The following is a 16,964-nucleotide window of genomic DNA, read 5'->3' on the forward strand; positions in this document are numbered from 1 at the left end:
AATTAAGAAGTTTCTCATTTCACAATATTTTTTCTGTACAATAAAACAACTTTCACCTAAGATCTTCAGCGTGCGATATTTTACTTTTCACCGCGAAACATTTTTTGAAATCTGATTTTTTCCGCGGACAAATTTAATGACTTCTTCATTGACACTACTTTGTGTATCGTGTTTGAAAAGTTTCCAATTTATCAGGGTTTTTCACCTTTGTGTGTAAAAAAAAACAGAAGTCTCTGATCAAGGCTAAATTTATCAAATTTTTCTATCGACCCAAAATTTGTTGATCTTAATGCTGATGAAGACGCATATACACTCAGTTTGGGTTTAAAAGAAATCTCATATAGATAAAAAATTTGAGCATGCTCTCGGCAGGTGACTAAGAAATTATGACAGACTCTATCCAATAATAGCTGTTACAGTCAGCATAATTAATACAAAATAGTTTACTTAATAATAAGTTTGCTTAGAAGTACAAAAATATCCGAGAATTGCTTAAGTTTGCTACGCAAAAAATTTTTGGTTGAGAGTTTTCTTAAAGAGTTTATAACAATATAAGTCCTGCTTCATTAAACAGCGTTAATGTTTTGAATAAATTCTTTAACTATTGTATTGTGCTGTAGGTATGTGACTCAAAAATTATGACATACTCTACCCATGAATTGACGTTACAGTCAGCATAATTAAAGAGAATTAGTTCACTTAATAATAAATGCGCTCAGAAGCACAAAAAATCTGAGCATTGCTGAAGTTTTCTACGCAAAAATTATTTGGTTGAGAGTTTTTTTAATGATTTTATAACAGTATGAGTCCTGCTACATTAAGCAGCATAATGTTTTGAATAAATTCTTTAACTATTGTATTGTGCTGTAGGCATGTGACTCAAAAATTATGACATACTCTACCCATGAATTCACGCTACAGTCAGCATAATTAAAGCGAATTAGTTCACATAATAATAAATGCGCTCAAATGCAAAAAAATGAGCATTGCTGAAGTTTGCTACGCAAAAGTTATTTGGTTGAGAGTTCTTTTAATGAGTTTTTAACAGTACAAGTCCTGCTACATTGAGCAGCGTTAATGTGTTGAATAAATTCATTAGAAATTACATTGTTTTATTGATCAAATGCACAGCAAAAATTCTTTTTTCAACTAGAATTTTTGGAATTAATGCTTACGTCTTTGAGTCTATGAACAAAAAAAAGACGAACAGTCAGATTTTTGTCTCAAAGTAGTTCATTACAGCTAAAAATAACTTCTGAAAGGACCTCAAAGATAAATGTTTTTAGTCAACATTTTACTTTGAGTTAGCATAATTCATATTTGATTACAAGCTGCGTTGTCGTGAAAGGTAAATTTATTGATTCAAACTGCAAAACCCTTTTGAAACCATGAAACTCTTAGAAATTGTAATAGTTGAGAGACAGAACGGCATTAATTGAACAGATTGCATTAGTCTTTTAACTTTTAAGGATATTTCCTGGATGATTATATTATATTTAAGAAATTGAGACGTCTTTGAAGTATTTCGCGCATTTCTGTTAGTTTATTATAAAAACGATAACATTTTTTATACTCTAGTAACTAGAAAACAAATAAGGAAATGCAGATTTTTAAATGAAAATGAGTACTTTGGTCTGAAATTAATTAATCACTGCAGTTAAAACTTCTGATAAAATTTATTTTGTTGCTCTAAGTTTTTCTATGAATTTCAACAAAACCCTAAGTTCCTCTAACAATCCGTTAATAGTCAAATTTTATACTAAGTATGCACAAAATTTTGATATACAAATCTATCCACAAAGGAAATAACTTTTTTCTTAATTTGAAAAATATTTTGAAAGTTTTGAAATAAACTTAAGCTTTTGAGGGCTAATTATTTTTTTCTCGAATTTCTACGTTAATTTTTTAGAGGAGATCTAGAACTCTTTAGAAGCGATTTGTCTTCCAAATCAGCATCTAGTAATGCAATTACTTTTCATGCAGTTATTCTCAAATTAAATTGTCTTCCATTTCTGCCTTATTGACTCGATAAGATTTATCGAGGACAACTGCTAAAATAGAGTGAGCTTACTCAAAAGTTATACATGTTGCAATGCACGAAGACGGGAACAAGAAAATAATTAAACTTCAAATATTAGTCTTTGGTTGGAAACACTATATTGTGTGATTTCTCAATAAATTGCTTTATGGTGATATAGGTACCAAGACTATAATATGCCATTCAGAGCATCAGGAAATTATTGGACCTTTTTGTTTCGGAGCCATTAATGATGTCAGACATGCTTTGTATATATGTAGGCAAACTCAAAAGGAGCAAATCTAGAGCAACAAGTATTTTTTCTATTTTGAGGTAATTCTCTGTTATAAGTTTTTAGTCATTTTACTGTTTCTGTCACATTTTTTTTGAATATTAACGATGAATATTAATTTGGGCATTACTTAATGAGTTTTTTTGTGAAAATTTTTGAAACATCTTGGCAAGGCACTGAGAGCCTTCTCACAATGATTCTCGTTTCAGGTTCGAATAACTAACTCACCGAAATGAGCGAAAAAATTGCACTTTTTGCTATTTTGATGGTTGCATTTTGCCTTGTCGACGCTCAACGCTGGGGCACACGGGGCGGAGAAGGGAGGCCAAGAGGGGGCAAAAGACAGAGAGAACCAGAATGTGATGTGGGTAATCTAACGTGCTCTGATGGACAAGATTGTGTCAGAGGCAAGTGTGTCACAAGCTGCACTGAGGATAATGAGTGCCCCGCCTCATTTGCATGTATATACAACAGATGCGTCAATGTATCGTCTGCCGGCGGGTAGGTCAAAATTAACCGAATATGATAGATAATGTCGATTATTTGAACAAAATTATTTGAACAACAATGTAGAAAAATATGTATACTGATAAAATCAGCCATCAACAAATCATTTATCCCATCCATTTATTCTTAACCTGTGAAATCTCAATTCAAATTTAGAAATAAAACTTTGTTAAAATGTACATTCGAAGAATCATTTTATATTAATGTGGAAAGTTTGATGCTTAAAATGCTAGTAGAATCAAATTCTAAAACCTTGCTCTTATCTATCTATTGGAACTCGTTCAGGTAAATGAATCAATTCTCTAAATTAATTTTCTTGAGTTTGAAAAACTGGACAGTTCAAAAGGTTTTTTCCCGTCTCATATTTTTGCAAAATTTTGAAACTTGTTTTTGGATATTTAACTACCTCCTTTGTAACGCCTAATTGAATCAATAAACTTGAAAAAAAAATTAATGAAAAGCTCAGCTGGTAAAATTTATTTTTTAATAGAAGATCCATTGTTGCGTTATCGATTTTTTGCGCATATCGCAAATCTTTATGTGTTACTAAGTTAACTGATGATCTGAAAGCGGTGGTCTTTTCTATCAACACTTTGTTTGCGTTGGCAACAAGTTTTGATTTGTTTTCAACCATTAAGCCAAGATCAAGACAACTTACCATTGGTTTTATGATACTTCCGTTCTCGATGAAAGTCCTCGATATGTGGTTAATCCTTTTTTCTCAAAAAACAATAAATTCTGTTAAATCTGTCAGTTTTTTGACAAGTGCTGTATATTTTTTGTTTGAACATCGTGATTCGTATTGAATTGACATATTTTACATTTGTCATCTGCAAATTGTAAGTTGTCTTCACTTTCCATTTCTTCTGAGAAAACCTTGATAAAGGGTAATTAAATTATCGTCCCAAGAACTGTTCCTTTAGGGACTACATGGCTATTTGCGACCCAATTTGAGTAAACGATCCCGTTCTTAAGGCATTGTTTTCTGAGTTGATTTTCGTTTATCATCTCATATATTTCAACATGTTCAACATTAGGTGGAATTGAAGCCTTTAATAATTGTTAAAGATTGTTAAATTTGAAGTTGAATAATTGTTGAAGTTGAAGTTGCAAAAGATAGTGTTATTGAGATTGGCATGCAGATTAATGACTAAAGCAAATAACAAAATTTGTAAACTGGAGTTAAAAATGCTTTTTCATACACATCTGGAAAAACATTATTATAAACACAATTGTTAACTGCATGTGAGCATTGTCTTTCACCTCATTGTATACAACTAATCTGTCGAAATTACTATTTAACATGTTAACGACTTAGTTTTGGTTTCTTAAAATTATTCTTTCCAATTTGGTAAAAGTTTTTAATTTTCACAACTGGTTCGAGTTTTTTTCAATAACATTTAAATTTTGCTTTGGAAAAGGAAGTATTCTTGACTAATTTCTTTGAAAATCTTTAAGTGTTTTCCCTAATTGACGATTAGTTGCATTGTTGTTTATTTTGTAAGTATTACAAGCGAAAACTTGTGCCTTCTTCTTCCAGATGACTAAATTCAAGGTTTTCTTTAATTTATTTCATTAATTCTTCAGATTTTTAATTTTTTTGACTGATTTTTTGACTGATCCAATTTTTTAAAAGATATTTTGTTCATCACATTTTAAAATAAAGTTCTTGAGGGACTCCATGGTTAATTATGACCCAATCTGAATATACGAATCTATTTTTCAAGCATTGCTTTCTATTAGATACAGATTACTAAACTAGAACTTTGGATCATGATGCAACCGCATACATTTTGCTATTTTTTTCAAGGAAAGATTCAAGAAATTGAGGTGATTGGTTTTGCTAGATCTGAAAAAATACTAATAACAGTTTGATTTTGTGCCGCAAATTCGTTTATAGGTTGGACTAAAGAAGAACAATTGTTATTTTTGTTTTTTTTTGACAGTTTTTATGCAATTGACAGGTTTTTTTCAATCAACTGAAAACAAGGGTTAGGATAACGATTTTGCAATCAAATTTACAGAAATGTGCAGTGATCTAAAAACGTGGTTGTTTATTTTGTTCAATGTGGGTATTCATTATGTATCAGATTTCAAAAAATATTTAAAAAAAATCTCAATTGGTTTTTGCTTTATGTAAAAGTGGGAGCTTGAGTAAAGAGAGAATCAAAAGAAGAGAATAGTCGCCATTTTATTACTGCTGTATTGAACTGGTTCACAAGCAATATTCTTGCAAGAATTTTAAATTCTCTTGTGCGTTTTTCATTTGATCTTGCGAAATGAAATGCTTCAGAAATTCTTGCAATCAGATCAAATATCTTGAAGATTTTTGCTGTCAATTTGGCGTGGTATCATTTGATGTAAGATTCCGTAAGATTCAAAATTTTTCAAAACGGGGAAATGCTAAATTTTAAGATGAACCGATGTCTTTGAATTATAATTTTTGATTATCCCTCTACTTTTTTAAATGCCATAGTGATGTATACGTGGGGTTTGTTATCTGGTAGGTCATATTAGGGTCAAATGTCGCGACGAATTACTCTTGATTCTGAAAACTCTTGTCAAAATGTCTCCTCAAAAATTAAACTTCTGATTGCGCTTGGTTATAATTTTTGCGTAATTGTTGCAGTTTTTTTTTGTCACTTTTCCTTTTTGACTGTTATTTTTATGCTTTGTATTTGTTGCGTTTTTCAAAGGTTCGCTTTTTTGATTTTATGGATGCATAACTTCATTTAACAGTTAAAGTCCGCTATCAGTCGTCTTTATATCATTTGCTTGCGGAGCTGTGGGTTAATGTAACTCAAAATGACTATACAAAATCGAACTATAGTCCTCCTCACGTAAAAATTGATTGTTTTATAGTTACAAGGTTAATAAAAGGTGACGCTGAGACTAGGGCTGGCGGACGGGGATGAGATTTGATCGGGATTGAAAACTTTGCAAAGCCCATGGGGTAAAATGCTAGCAAAATTTTCAACTCCTCGAAAATTGTATTCATTTTTTTTTTGAGAATAAAGTCATTTAAGAACCGTTTGAAATCAAAAGTTAAATGGCTTCAGAGAGGGAATGTAATTCTTGGGACGATTTTAATTAAAAAACTCTTCATGTTGGAGTCTTGAGGTCTTTTATCTTGATTTTTCAATATTTAAGGTCACCTAACTGGGTTACCTAAATGAGTCACATACCTAGGTTGGTCTGAAAAACAACTGAAATCAATGCCTAGACAAAAAAAATGAGCAATCAATTCTGCAGAAAAATTCAAAAAATTAATAACATTTGAAGCATAAAAAAACAAAGTACCAACTTGGTTGTAGTTTTGTCTAAGAAAAGGAGTGTATGTAGCAAAAAAAAGATTTAAAGAAGCCATTGGTAGGGAGACTACTGAAAGCTAGCCAAGGTTCTGCTGCGTGCAACGCAAATCTCTTTTTTGTCAATGGCCATTTTATTACTGCTCTTTTGAAGTGGTTCACACGCAAGATTTTTGCAAGCATTTTAATTCACCTGGCTGGTTTTTCAATAAATCGTGAAAAAAAGAAAAACTAGAAAGTTTTCTACAATTGGATTGAAAATCGGGAACATTTTGGCAGTCAACTTGGCTCCGTATCATTGGATTAAGACTCACGAAAATTTTTCGAATGCGGAAAGAACGCGGATACTTTTTTAAATGCCATTTTTTATAAGTAGATTTTCTTATCCAGTAGATCATAATAGGTTTAAAATGTATAATAAAAAACTCTTGATTCTGAATAAAACTCCTTTTAGTTTGTCTCATCAACAATTGAACTTTTGATTGGGCTTGGTTATAAATGTTCTGTTCGTGTTGCAGTTTATCTTCATTTTTTTCTATTCTTTAGTTATTTTCCTGCTTTGCAATTTTTGCGCTTTTGAAAAACCCTTTTTTGGATTTTAAGATGCATAACTTACTTTAACAGTTGTTTTTCCTTTGTTGCTTTCGATAAATTGTTCCTTTGTTGCTTATCGGTCATCTTGATATATTCCGCTTGGTGTTTTGTTGGTTTTAGTAGCTCAAAAAGCAACGTGCAGAGACCAATCTTTGTTTTCCCCCACGTAAAAAAACTTATTGTTTCAGAGTTGCAAAGTTGAAAAGATCAAGTTGAAACTGAACTTGTATGTTAGTTAAAATAGAGATTGGATTGATCTCGGCAGCTGATGACGGAATACGCAGTCGGAAAATCTATGCAATGTATCGTTGCGCATAGGAAAAATTACAATTCAAAATGCTGTTATATGTGTTCTCCATGAATCAATTTCAATTTTTAACCCCCATTATGGTATATTTGCATTGACTGAGGACTACAGGTCAAATGACCACTGAGCTGGGAGGGGGGATGGTGTTTGAGTATTGATTGTGGTTCAAAACTTTGCTAGACTCATGCAAAAAGATACCGGCAAAGTTTTTAATGCCGCAAGAAGTGTAAAATCATTTTTTGAAAATGAAGCATTTAAAAGCCGATTGAAAGCAATGTCAAAATAGCAAGAGGAGGGTGTACTTTTTATTAAACAACTTTACATGGTGGAATCTTACGTGAATTTCTTCCGTGTCTGAAAACAATTGAAAACAAGTTTTAGTCGAATATATATTCTATCAAATTAAATGCCATATTCAAGAAAATGATAAAAAAAATTTATTTAATTTCTTGTTTTGTTAATATCTGGCATGTAGCGTTCACCAAATGGTTCTTCATTATATATCAAATTTCAAAATTAAAAGTACAAATATCCCGTTTTGTTGCAGTTTTTGTTAAAACGGGAGCTTATGTGGCAAAGAGATAATCAAAGGAGCCATTGGGACGGATACTACTAAAAAGTAAACCTTGGTTCAAATGCAAGCATCTTGCAAGCAATTTAATTCATCTTGTCTGTTTTTTTTCTTTTTTCAATTAATCGTGCGAAACGCAAAGCTTGAAATATTCCTGCAAGTGGACCAATTGATGATTCTCGTAGTCCAATTGGCTCCGTATCAAACAACCCACTACCAAAATTTTTTAAAAAAATTTCCAGGACGGGCCATTGCACGGTTTTATGTTGAACGGTTTGTTTGAAAAAAAATGGCTGGTTATCATTGCATCTTTTTATTGTCACAGCGTGAATAGATGCAGTTTGTATTTTGGTAGGTCATAGTAGAGTAGAAAATTCTTGATACAAAATCTTGATAAAAAATATGTCTTCATTGATAAAATTTTGGGGATTTTCAAAGAATGAGTTAAAAGTTTTTCAAATAAGGTGCCAAAGCTTTGTAAACAAATAAAACAATTGAAGTCTTTGATAGACTATAATAGAGAAAACTGCCTTAAAAAAGCCCTGGAAAAATTAAAGCCCAATTTATGTGTGATCTGCGAAGTTCCACCCCTGAAAGACATGGAGCAAAACAAAGAAAGAAACAAAAAAATAGAGGAAATCGATAAACTTTTTCATGCATTCTACAATGATCAGCCATCGCACAAAATCTTGTGTCGTGAAACAAACATTTAAGCCGCTGATGCTAACGTTCCTGATGAGTAGAATTCAGATGAGAGCTGCAACCATTGTCCTTTGATAATGTGCAACTACATTTTCAGCATGGCGTTCCTCCTTTTAAAAAATGGCTATTATCTTATCTGTTAGTAGCATCAAATTGCAGTATTTGTGCACAGGAGCTATATAGAAATAACAATCTTATCACAAAAGCCCCAAAACTACGCCAACAAGCTGGCCTTTGCTTAAATCCCGTCCCTTCTCCTTCCTCTATAACTCAAATCGTTTCATACACCATGGCTAAAAATATCACAATCGCAGACCTCAAAATAACATCAGCAGTAACCATTATGAGCAACCTTATCAATTTAATTATCGAATCACTAGTGCTGCAGCTCCAATGAACTATAATTATAGAAAATTCTAAAGGTAAGTGGTATTCAGTGCAATATAAATGTTTTGAGTTGTTCATTTCTAAAAAAATTATGATAACATATCGCAAATACAATCGCAAAGACCAGCAATCAAAAGTTTACTTATTCCTCTATTGCATTTGGCCTCAAGTGTTCGCTTGCGTCAATGGCAGTGGAAACCGGGAATACACAAGTTCTTAATAAGTTAGGTTTTTCAAAAGCAAAAAATAAATCGTGTGGGTATCTTTTTTACTCTTGATTTCGTTACAGAAATATTACTCCTTCTTGTAATTACTTTGTTCGGTCTAAAATTGACATTAATGACAAATTCTTTTCTGGAAATCCTGAAATCATTCCGTAACCAATTAAAGCGTATTCATCAATGATATAACTTTATCAAAAAATGATTAAAATTTTTTCAATTAAACTGTCAAAACCTTGTAAACAAAAGAACGCAGTTGAAATCTTTGACAAACGATATTGGATAAAACTGCATTTATTCTTTCTTAAAATTTGGTTAGCAGATTCTGACAATGAGAACCTTTTCAATCCCAAGAAGGAAACTTTTGCTTCATGTTGCTTCAGATACGGTAGAAAAAAGACAGACGAGCTTAATCTGCTTTCACTAGACTTTCAAAACCTATGAATGAGTTTGAGTACACCTCAGAACCAGAAATTATTTTTAAATGTGACCTATCCACACTAAAAACAATTGATTTCTCTTTTTCTGAGATAAAAAGCTATTAATATTGATAACCTAATAAGAGAGAACGAAAAACTCCTCGTTCTTGTTGGTGATTATAAGATAATGAAAAAGAAAATTAAGAAACAGTCCTAATTCAGTATGATCTAAACGTTCAAAACAAAAGAGTACCAACCCGCATAAACTAGTCTTCTAATAGTCACAGTTTGATGGATTATGTCTTTGCTGGCAACTCTTCAGCAAAGAGAACTTTTGTTTGTGATAGTACTGTTATGATTAACCACATGTCAAATTAAAGTTTTTTACAATTTAATTCTTACACCTGGAAATAACCAGTGAGCATATCTTTCTACGACAAACGCAAACAAAACTTTGAAGAATTTCGAAAAACTCTTGCCTCATCAGATCTCGAAATTTAACAGATAATTTTACGCGCATTTTTTAAGAGCGCTTCAGCTTCATGCTCATTTTGAAAAGCATTTCTTTCGTAATGACATGAGTGTCTTTTCACTATAAGGGAAATGGGTTCGAAGCGACTAAGCAGATGGGAAAAAAAGACACAATTTTAAGCGATAGAAATTACGGAAGGTTTGTAGACTCAAGAGTTTGACAAATCAGCAATACAATGATGATTTCAAGAGAGTTCATATAAAATTATTTCGAGCTGCTGTTAATACGTTGGAAAGCCAAACTTACAATGCATTAACAAGTTTCCAATGATCTTGTTTCCAAACCGAAGAAAAATGCAAGTCTGCCTAAATATAAATTTTCTAATCTTAGCAGATACGCTGGTCCACAAAAAACGAAACACTCAAAGCTCAATAATTACCCGTAAAAATTTCAGTATGTTAGTCTTAAATAATGCAAAGATGGATGAAACAAAATAGTAGGACCTCACTTCGCTCGTGGTGAATTAGGGACTCCTGCCCTACTGTGGGGCCACCTATTCGACATTTGATAAACAACAGCATGAGAGTTTCTTATTTCCCAAAACAAATTAAAAAAGCGCATATAATGCCACTTTTTAAAAAAATTGACAGTTAACGACCTTGATAGTTAACAACTCTCATATTATTCAAAAAGCCGAGGTGAAAAAGCTAACTTTAAATATTGACAATCAATTGAGATTTCAAAGTGAGGTTAAATTTCTACTTAGGAAGAGGGCTCAAGGAGTTAAAACGATTTACTCATTAAGAAACTCAATACCTAGAATCATACTGAAATTACCTCTCAATGCACTCGTTTTCAGTCTCTTACATTACTCAGCGGTCGTGCTACATTCAATAGAGAAAAAAGTTTGCTAACAACTATACCAAAACAAATCAATTGGGCCTTGAAAGCAACATTCAATAAGAAGAAAATTGATTCCACCAAAGAACTGAAAAGGAGCACAGTGCTATTTTACGTTGTTTTTAGTTTGTTTTTAGAAAAAAAAGATTCTTTACTTCTGAGAAGAATTATAAGGCTTTTATCGTCTTTTTGACTCTTGGTCAACCACTACCGTTGACAAATGCAGAATCAAATAGAACAAAGAAATGATTCTGCAAAGATAGTTTTAAAAAAAGTTCGTTACGGATTTGTTCGTTCTGTTATAAAAAAAGTTGGAATGGCTTCGCATATTTCACAAAATAAAAAGGCCATTAGAAAAATTAAAAGTCTCAACTAATAAAATTTTAATTCGAAACGTTTACAGCAATTACAAAATATTACTGTTTGTATAATGTTTGTATTATTCATACTGTTTGATATGATAAATTCAAAAGAAATAATTTTGGTAAGAAAACATGTCAAGTTTTATGTAGTAAAATACACCACTGAGTCGCTATGTAGTGCTACTATTTATGTACCCTTGGATTTCCAGCGCTTTTTTCTTTGAACATCAAGGGTAACTTTTCAGGAGTTTGAACGCAATTCTTTGGCTTCAGCTTGAACGCGGATAATGTTTCAGATCAAAAGTTGTATTTTTATATGAACAGCTACAGCCAATTTAATAAATACAGGAAGTAATAACTTGTATAAAGACATTGGGATTGGGCCAACACAATTTATTATGTAATCAGTCTTCTTGTCGTATATCGTTTTTGCGCAAAAGGAATTGAAATTGCATAAAGGCGAAGACAAGTTTTGAGAGTGTCAGCAATGTATTCGTAAAATTTTTTGCGGGAGTCAGTTTCGGATAGTTTTTGGATCCGCGAGTACAATTTTTCCGGGCCATTAGCATAAACGTTTTTCAATATAGGACACGACTTTAAAACAATTTTAGAGTTTTTGGTTTCTCTTTGTATCAATATACAATCAAACTAAGGAACTGGAGTCAACTTTTAAGTTATTACTAAGCATTTGTAAAGTTAACATAACATTGCAACAAAAGAATTAAGTTCAGTACATAAAAGTGAACTGCTTCAGTTTTAGGGCTGATGCAATCAATAAGGAATGAATGATAATACTAGTAGATATAGTTTAGACGAGTTTATGATAGTAGATTACATAGCTTGGTTTCATAACTCTTCTAACTCTCCACCACAACTATTATTATTACTATTATTATTATTACTATTATTATAATTATTATTATTATTTTTATTATTATTTATTATTATATAAATTATTATCATTATTAATATTATTGTTGTTATCATTATTGTTACTATTATTACTATTAATATTAGTAACATTATTATTATTATCATTATTATTTTTATTATTCTTCTTATTATTGTTATTATTATTATTATTATTATTATTATTATTATAATTATTATTATTATTATTATTATTATTATTATTGTTATTATTATTATTATTATTATTATTATTATTTCTATTATTATTATTATTATTATTATTATTATTATTATTATTAATATTATTATTATTATTATTCTTATTACTATTATTATTTTTATATCTATTATTATTAAAATTATTTTTAATTTTTTGTAATCCTCCTTGAGGAGTATTAGCAAAGACTTGAATATATTTTCTATATACTCTTTCTGGTCTTCAAGTATTTTGGTATTATTATTATTTTTATTATTAATATTATTATTATTATTATAATTATTATTATTATTATTATTATTATTATTATTATTATTATTATTATTATTGTTCTTATTATTATTATTATTATTATTATTATTACTATTATTATTCTTATTATTATTTTTATTTTTATTATTATTATTATTTTTCATATTATTGTTTTTATTAAAATTATGGTACCCGTATCACATTCTACCATTATTTGTGCAGTGACATAGTACTATCCCTATCGCGGTACATATTCATCACTTCATTTCTTTACTTTCTCAATCGTCCGACGATTGACTCATTTATTCGGTTACAGGTGGCTGTGACCTTGACCGCAACTAATACGTTAACGGCGAATTGGCTAAACGCAGATCTGCTTTAGTGTTTAAATTGAATGGTTGTCACTGACTTTTTCCTTTCTTAACGCAACTTCATCGTATCATTGTCACGCACCTAGTCCAAATGCGACATCTTCGACGTACCGTCTTCACGCACTTAGATTAAGTAAGACATGGCGCAGTCAGATTCAAAAGGACGCACAACACTGGGTCTCAAACCAATCTGGGACAAATCCAGCAGCAATCCACCCATCCCATGGTAGAAGTGGAGAAACCAACTCAAAATGGCTCTAGTCGCAAAGACAAACATTGAACTGGACGAATTACTCCAAGAGAGACCGACAGAAATCATTTACCCTACAGAACCAGTAGAAGAACAACCAGTCCAGAACCCGACATAGTCGATGGAAAGGGAGAGACAACTAAGATATCATCAGGCGATAGCCAAATGGAAAAATGAGTTCAACCAAATGGACACAATAGGCGTATTATGCAGCGATAAGCCATTGGACATGACAGACAGGAAAGCCAAATCACTCATCTATCTAAGTCTTGGTATCAAAGGACGTAAAATGCATGCTAGAAAGTTCCCCTACACAAACGTGGAAAATAAGATATCACAAAAAACATGGAAACTTTCATACGCCCGAGAATTGTAACATTTGACCGTTACCTGCTCTTATCACGCAAACAACAACGCGGAGAGACAATGGAACAGTTTCATTCAGCCCTAAGATCCCTAGCAGAACACTGACAACTAGCCCACCTAGAGGTTGAATTACTACGTGACATATTCACTGCGAATATGATCGACCACAAAGTACAGGAAGGATTGCCAAAAACGATGCTCAATCCAGAAAAGGCTCTGAAACTGGCGGTTAGCATAAAACTAGGGATTAGAAGTCAACTAGCAATACAGTCGAAACAATTACCCGACCTGTCACATAACGCCTTTACAGGACGCAATGAAAGGGTCTCAGAAATATCGAGCGCAAGATACCGCGGGTCTGGCAGAGTACCATCAACACCACGCGAACCCTGCAGAGGGAACAACAGTCTAATAACTAACAATAATAGAAGCACACCCCGCAATTGCAGAAACTGTGGACAAGTATTGGACTTGAACCATAAAGCAAAATGCCATGCAATGGGACAACCGTGCCGCAGATGCAACACACCAAATCACTTCGCAAAAATTTGCAGATCAAACTTAAATAGACCACAAACACAACGGTCAATAAATGAAGTCGACAACCAAAGAATGGAACAATTGTCTGACGGAATCGAATTGATATCACTTCAAGCCAAAATTCACTCAACGAACGGAGATTCAGGGGACGAATATTCGCTAAACATGATGGACACCACAGACGAACCCATGACCCCATCAATGTTGCATATACAATATGGCCACAGTAAGTTCTGGCTACTGGTAGATTCAGGAAGTTCAACCAGCATAGTTACGGAGCAAATGGCAAAGGACATTGAGGCAAGGGACAGCAACACCTGGTGGAGGCGAACGACAAACCCCGTCAAATTAAAGAGCTGCACCTACACCCCATTAAGAATCTAGGCACACTTTATTGTGACTTTGAATGCAACGGTTGGCGTGCAGGACGGGCAGACATCATCGCGGTCCCCAAAAAACATAGAGCTATAGTGGAGAGAGACCTATTCAATCCCTTAGGCATACACCTCAAACAACAAGACTCCCCAAACGGAGAAGGTGAGAGAATGTAAGTTCAATAGAAAAAAACATCAGCACGCCCATATGAAATAGAGGAAGCAACAAAAAATAAAAACCTATCAAAAAGATTAGGACGGTCAAAACAACACAAGGTAAAATCCTAATTTAAAAGCAACTTCACCCCTGTCCATCAAAGGGGAAGACGCGTACCATTAAATTTGGAGAAACAAATGGAAGAAGAACTTAAAAAAATCTACAGATCAACGGTCACATAACCAAATTAGCAAAATGCAGCGACGAATGTTACATATCCCCAATAGTCATTACAGTCAAAAAAGACAAATCGATAAAACTAGCAATGGATTCAAAAACGATAAACAAGACACTCCACAAAAACAAATAACAAATGCACAACATCGATTGCCTCATGAACAACAGCGCACAGACAATCACACAATGGTCCCACAGAGGGAAAGAACTATTTTGAACAATAGATCTACGCTACGCATAGAGCCAACTACCACTAGATGAAGACACTGCTAAACAATGCAACTTCAACATAATAGGTGGTCAAGCCACAGGAACATTCAGATTCAACACCGGTTTTTACGGACTAACAGACATGCCCGCAGAATTCCAGAGGCGATAGACAAAACACTGTACAACTTAAAAAGCACATTTAGTTTTCTAGACGACATTATTATAGTTACGTGTGGTGGTATAGAAAACCATAAGAAACATCTATTCAACTGCCTGGACAGACTAAAGGACGAAACCCTAGCAATAAACATAGATAAATGTCACTTTGCCAAAGACAAAATAACATGGTTAGGACTTGAGATAACAGAAAAAGGTCTAAACCCAATCGTCCCAAAGACACAGGCGATACAAACCTAAAGCCACCTAAATCGCACAAACAACTTAAGTCATTTCTTGGTAGCGTCCACCATCTTAAAAAATTCATACCGAACCTAGCAAAGTTGTGCCGAGAATTCAGAGGTCTACTCCGAAAAGACACAAAATACGTATGGACAGAGAACCATCAATCAAATTTTGAAACAATAAAAACAACATTAGGAACCTAACCGAAAACACAAAAAACGACACTAAAAGAAACACAACAGTCAAAACAGACGCCACGATCGGGCCTTGGAGCAGTACTAGAGGAGGAAACATGCAATGGATGGGAGAAAATATCATACGCTTATCGATTCTTGAATAAAGCAAAAGAAAAATACAGTATCAACGAACTGGAACTACTAGGTGTCGTATTGGCCCTAGAAAATTTCAAAAACTACTTACTAGGACATCGCTGTACGGTACAAACCGACCATCGAGCACTTTTATCTATCCTCAAAGAACGAACAAGCAAAACTCACCAAAGCCGCTTAACCCGATGGTTTGATAGACTAATCCCATTCATTTTCAACATCAAGCATATAATAGGCACTAAAATGTGATTAGCTGATTACATGACCCGAAACTCCTCAGAATCAGCAAAACCACCAAACAAGTACGATGAAAATTTCATAATAGCAGCAGTAGATATCATCCGCGAAACACAACACATAATACGAAAAAGGGCAGACTTAGAAAACAAAAAACCAGCCGTCAATAAACGACAAAGTGCAAACGTCCAATGATTCCACCACAAGTAAAAACAAAACCCTGGAATCGCACGACGATTCCAAACGCCCTACAATAACAGATAAATACAAACAACATGGAGGCAGGCCAGAAAAGGTCACAAAAAATACAGCTCGACTAGAAGAAGTCACAAGACATAAGCCAAAAACACATCACAAAGACAATTAAACCAAATACGGAGAGTATTTACAACTTAAGCAGCGCTCGAAACGCAAATAAGGCGGAATTCAAAACAACAAACTATGACAACAAACTATGTCAGAACAAACCGACAAATTGCACACAACACAATGACACAAGCGCATTTGGCATTTAATACACGTAGCACACAGCAGCCTAATCCAAACAACTACAAAACTTTTGAACAACAAATGGACAACTCAAACAATGAGAAAATTAACCCAACTACCGGCTTACCATCACCCAGGAAAGCCTTCTCGATGAGTAATTACCTCAGCCCAACCCCTAAACAACCAGCATCAGAGAAAGACTGCCAGCTTCCAAAACCCCTAGAGGACATCTTCAATACTCAGCTCATAGCCGCCATGACGAACAGGGACACAGTACTGCGTGAAGTACGTGACTGCATTCTAACTGGGGACGACCAAAGATGCAAAAAACTAAGTAAACAAATTTACGCCAAGTGGAGGAGCTTGAGTGTACATAACTGCGTACTCCTAGACAACAAGATTGCAATTCGGAATGCCCTCAATGAATCGGTCATTGATGTCCTACACTCTACACACCCGGGAGCATGGGGCATGACAGAAATAGGACAATGCTTATTGTGATCCTTTATCAACCGCGATTTGATAAACAAATCGTGCAGAATGTGCACAGAAATTGGTAAGA

At 33.4% G+C, this 16,964-nt stretch overlaps 1 long non-coding RNA gene across 1 annotated transcript in view; it reads left to right on the forward strand.

Moving 5' to 3' along the window:
• The first annotated feature begins 1,105 nt into the window (after positions 1 to 1,105).
• LOC142353194 (uncharacterized) overlaps positions 1,106 to 16,964 on the forward strand; it is a 58,913-nt gene continuing 43,054 nt past the window's right edge. The window contains exons 1-2 of the long non-coding RNA XR_012761035.1: positions 1,106 to 1,348; positions 2,519 to 2,810. This is a non-coding gene — a long non-coding RNA (uncharacterized LOC142353194). The remainder of the gene's footprint in view (positions 1,349 to 2,518; positions 2,811 to 16,964) is intronic.

Source organism: Convolutriloba macropyga, chromosome 14 (assembly GCF_964194025.1).
Source record: "Convolutriloba macropyga chromosome 14, txConMacr16.3, whole genome shotgun sequence".
Taxonomy (NCBI): Eukaryota; Metazoa; Xenacoelomorpha; order Acoela; family Convolutidae; genus Convolutriloba; species Convolutriloba macropyga.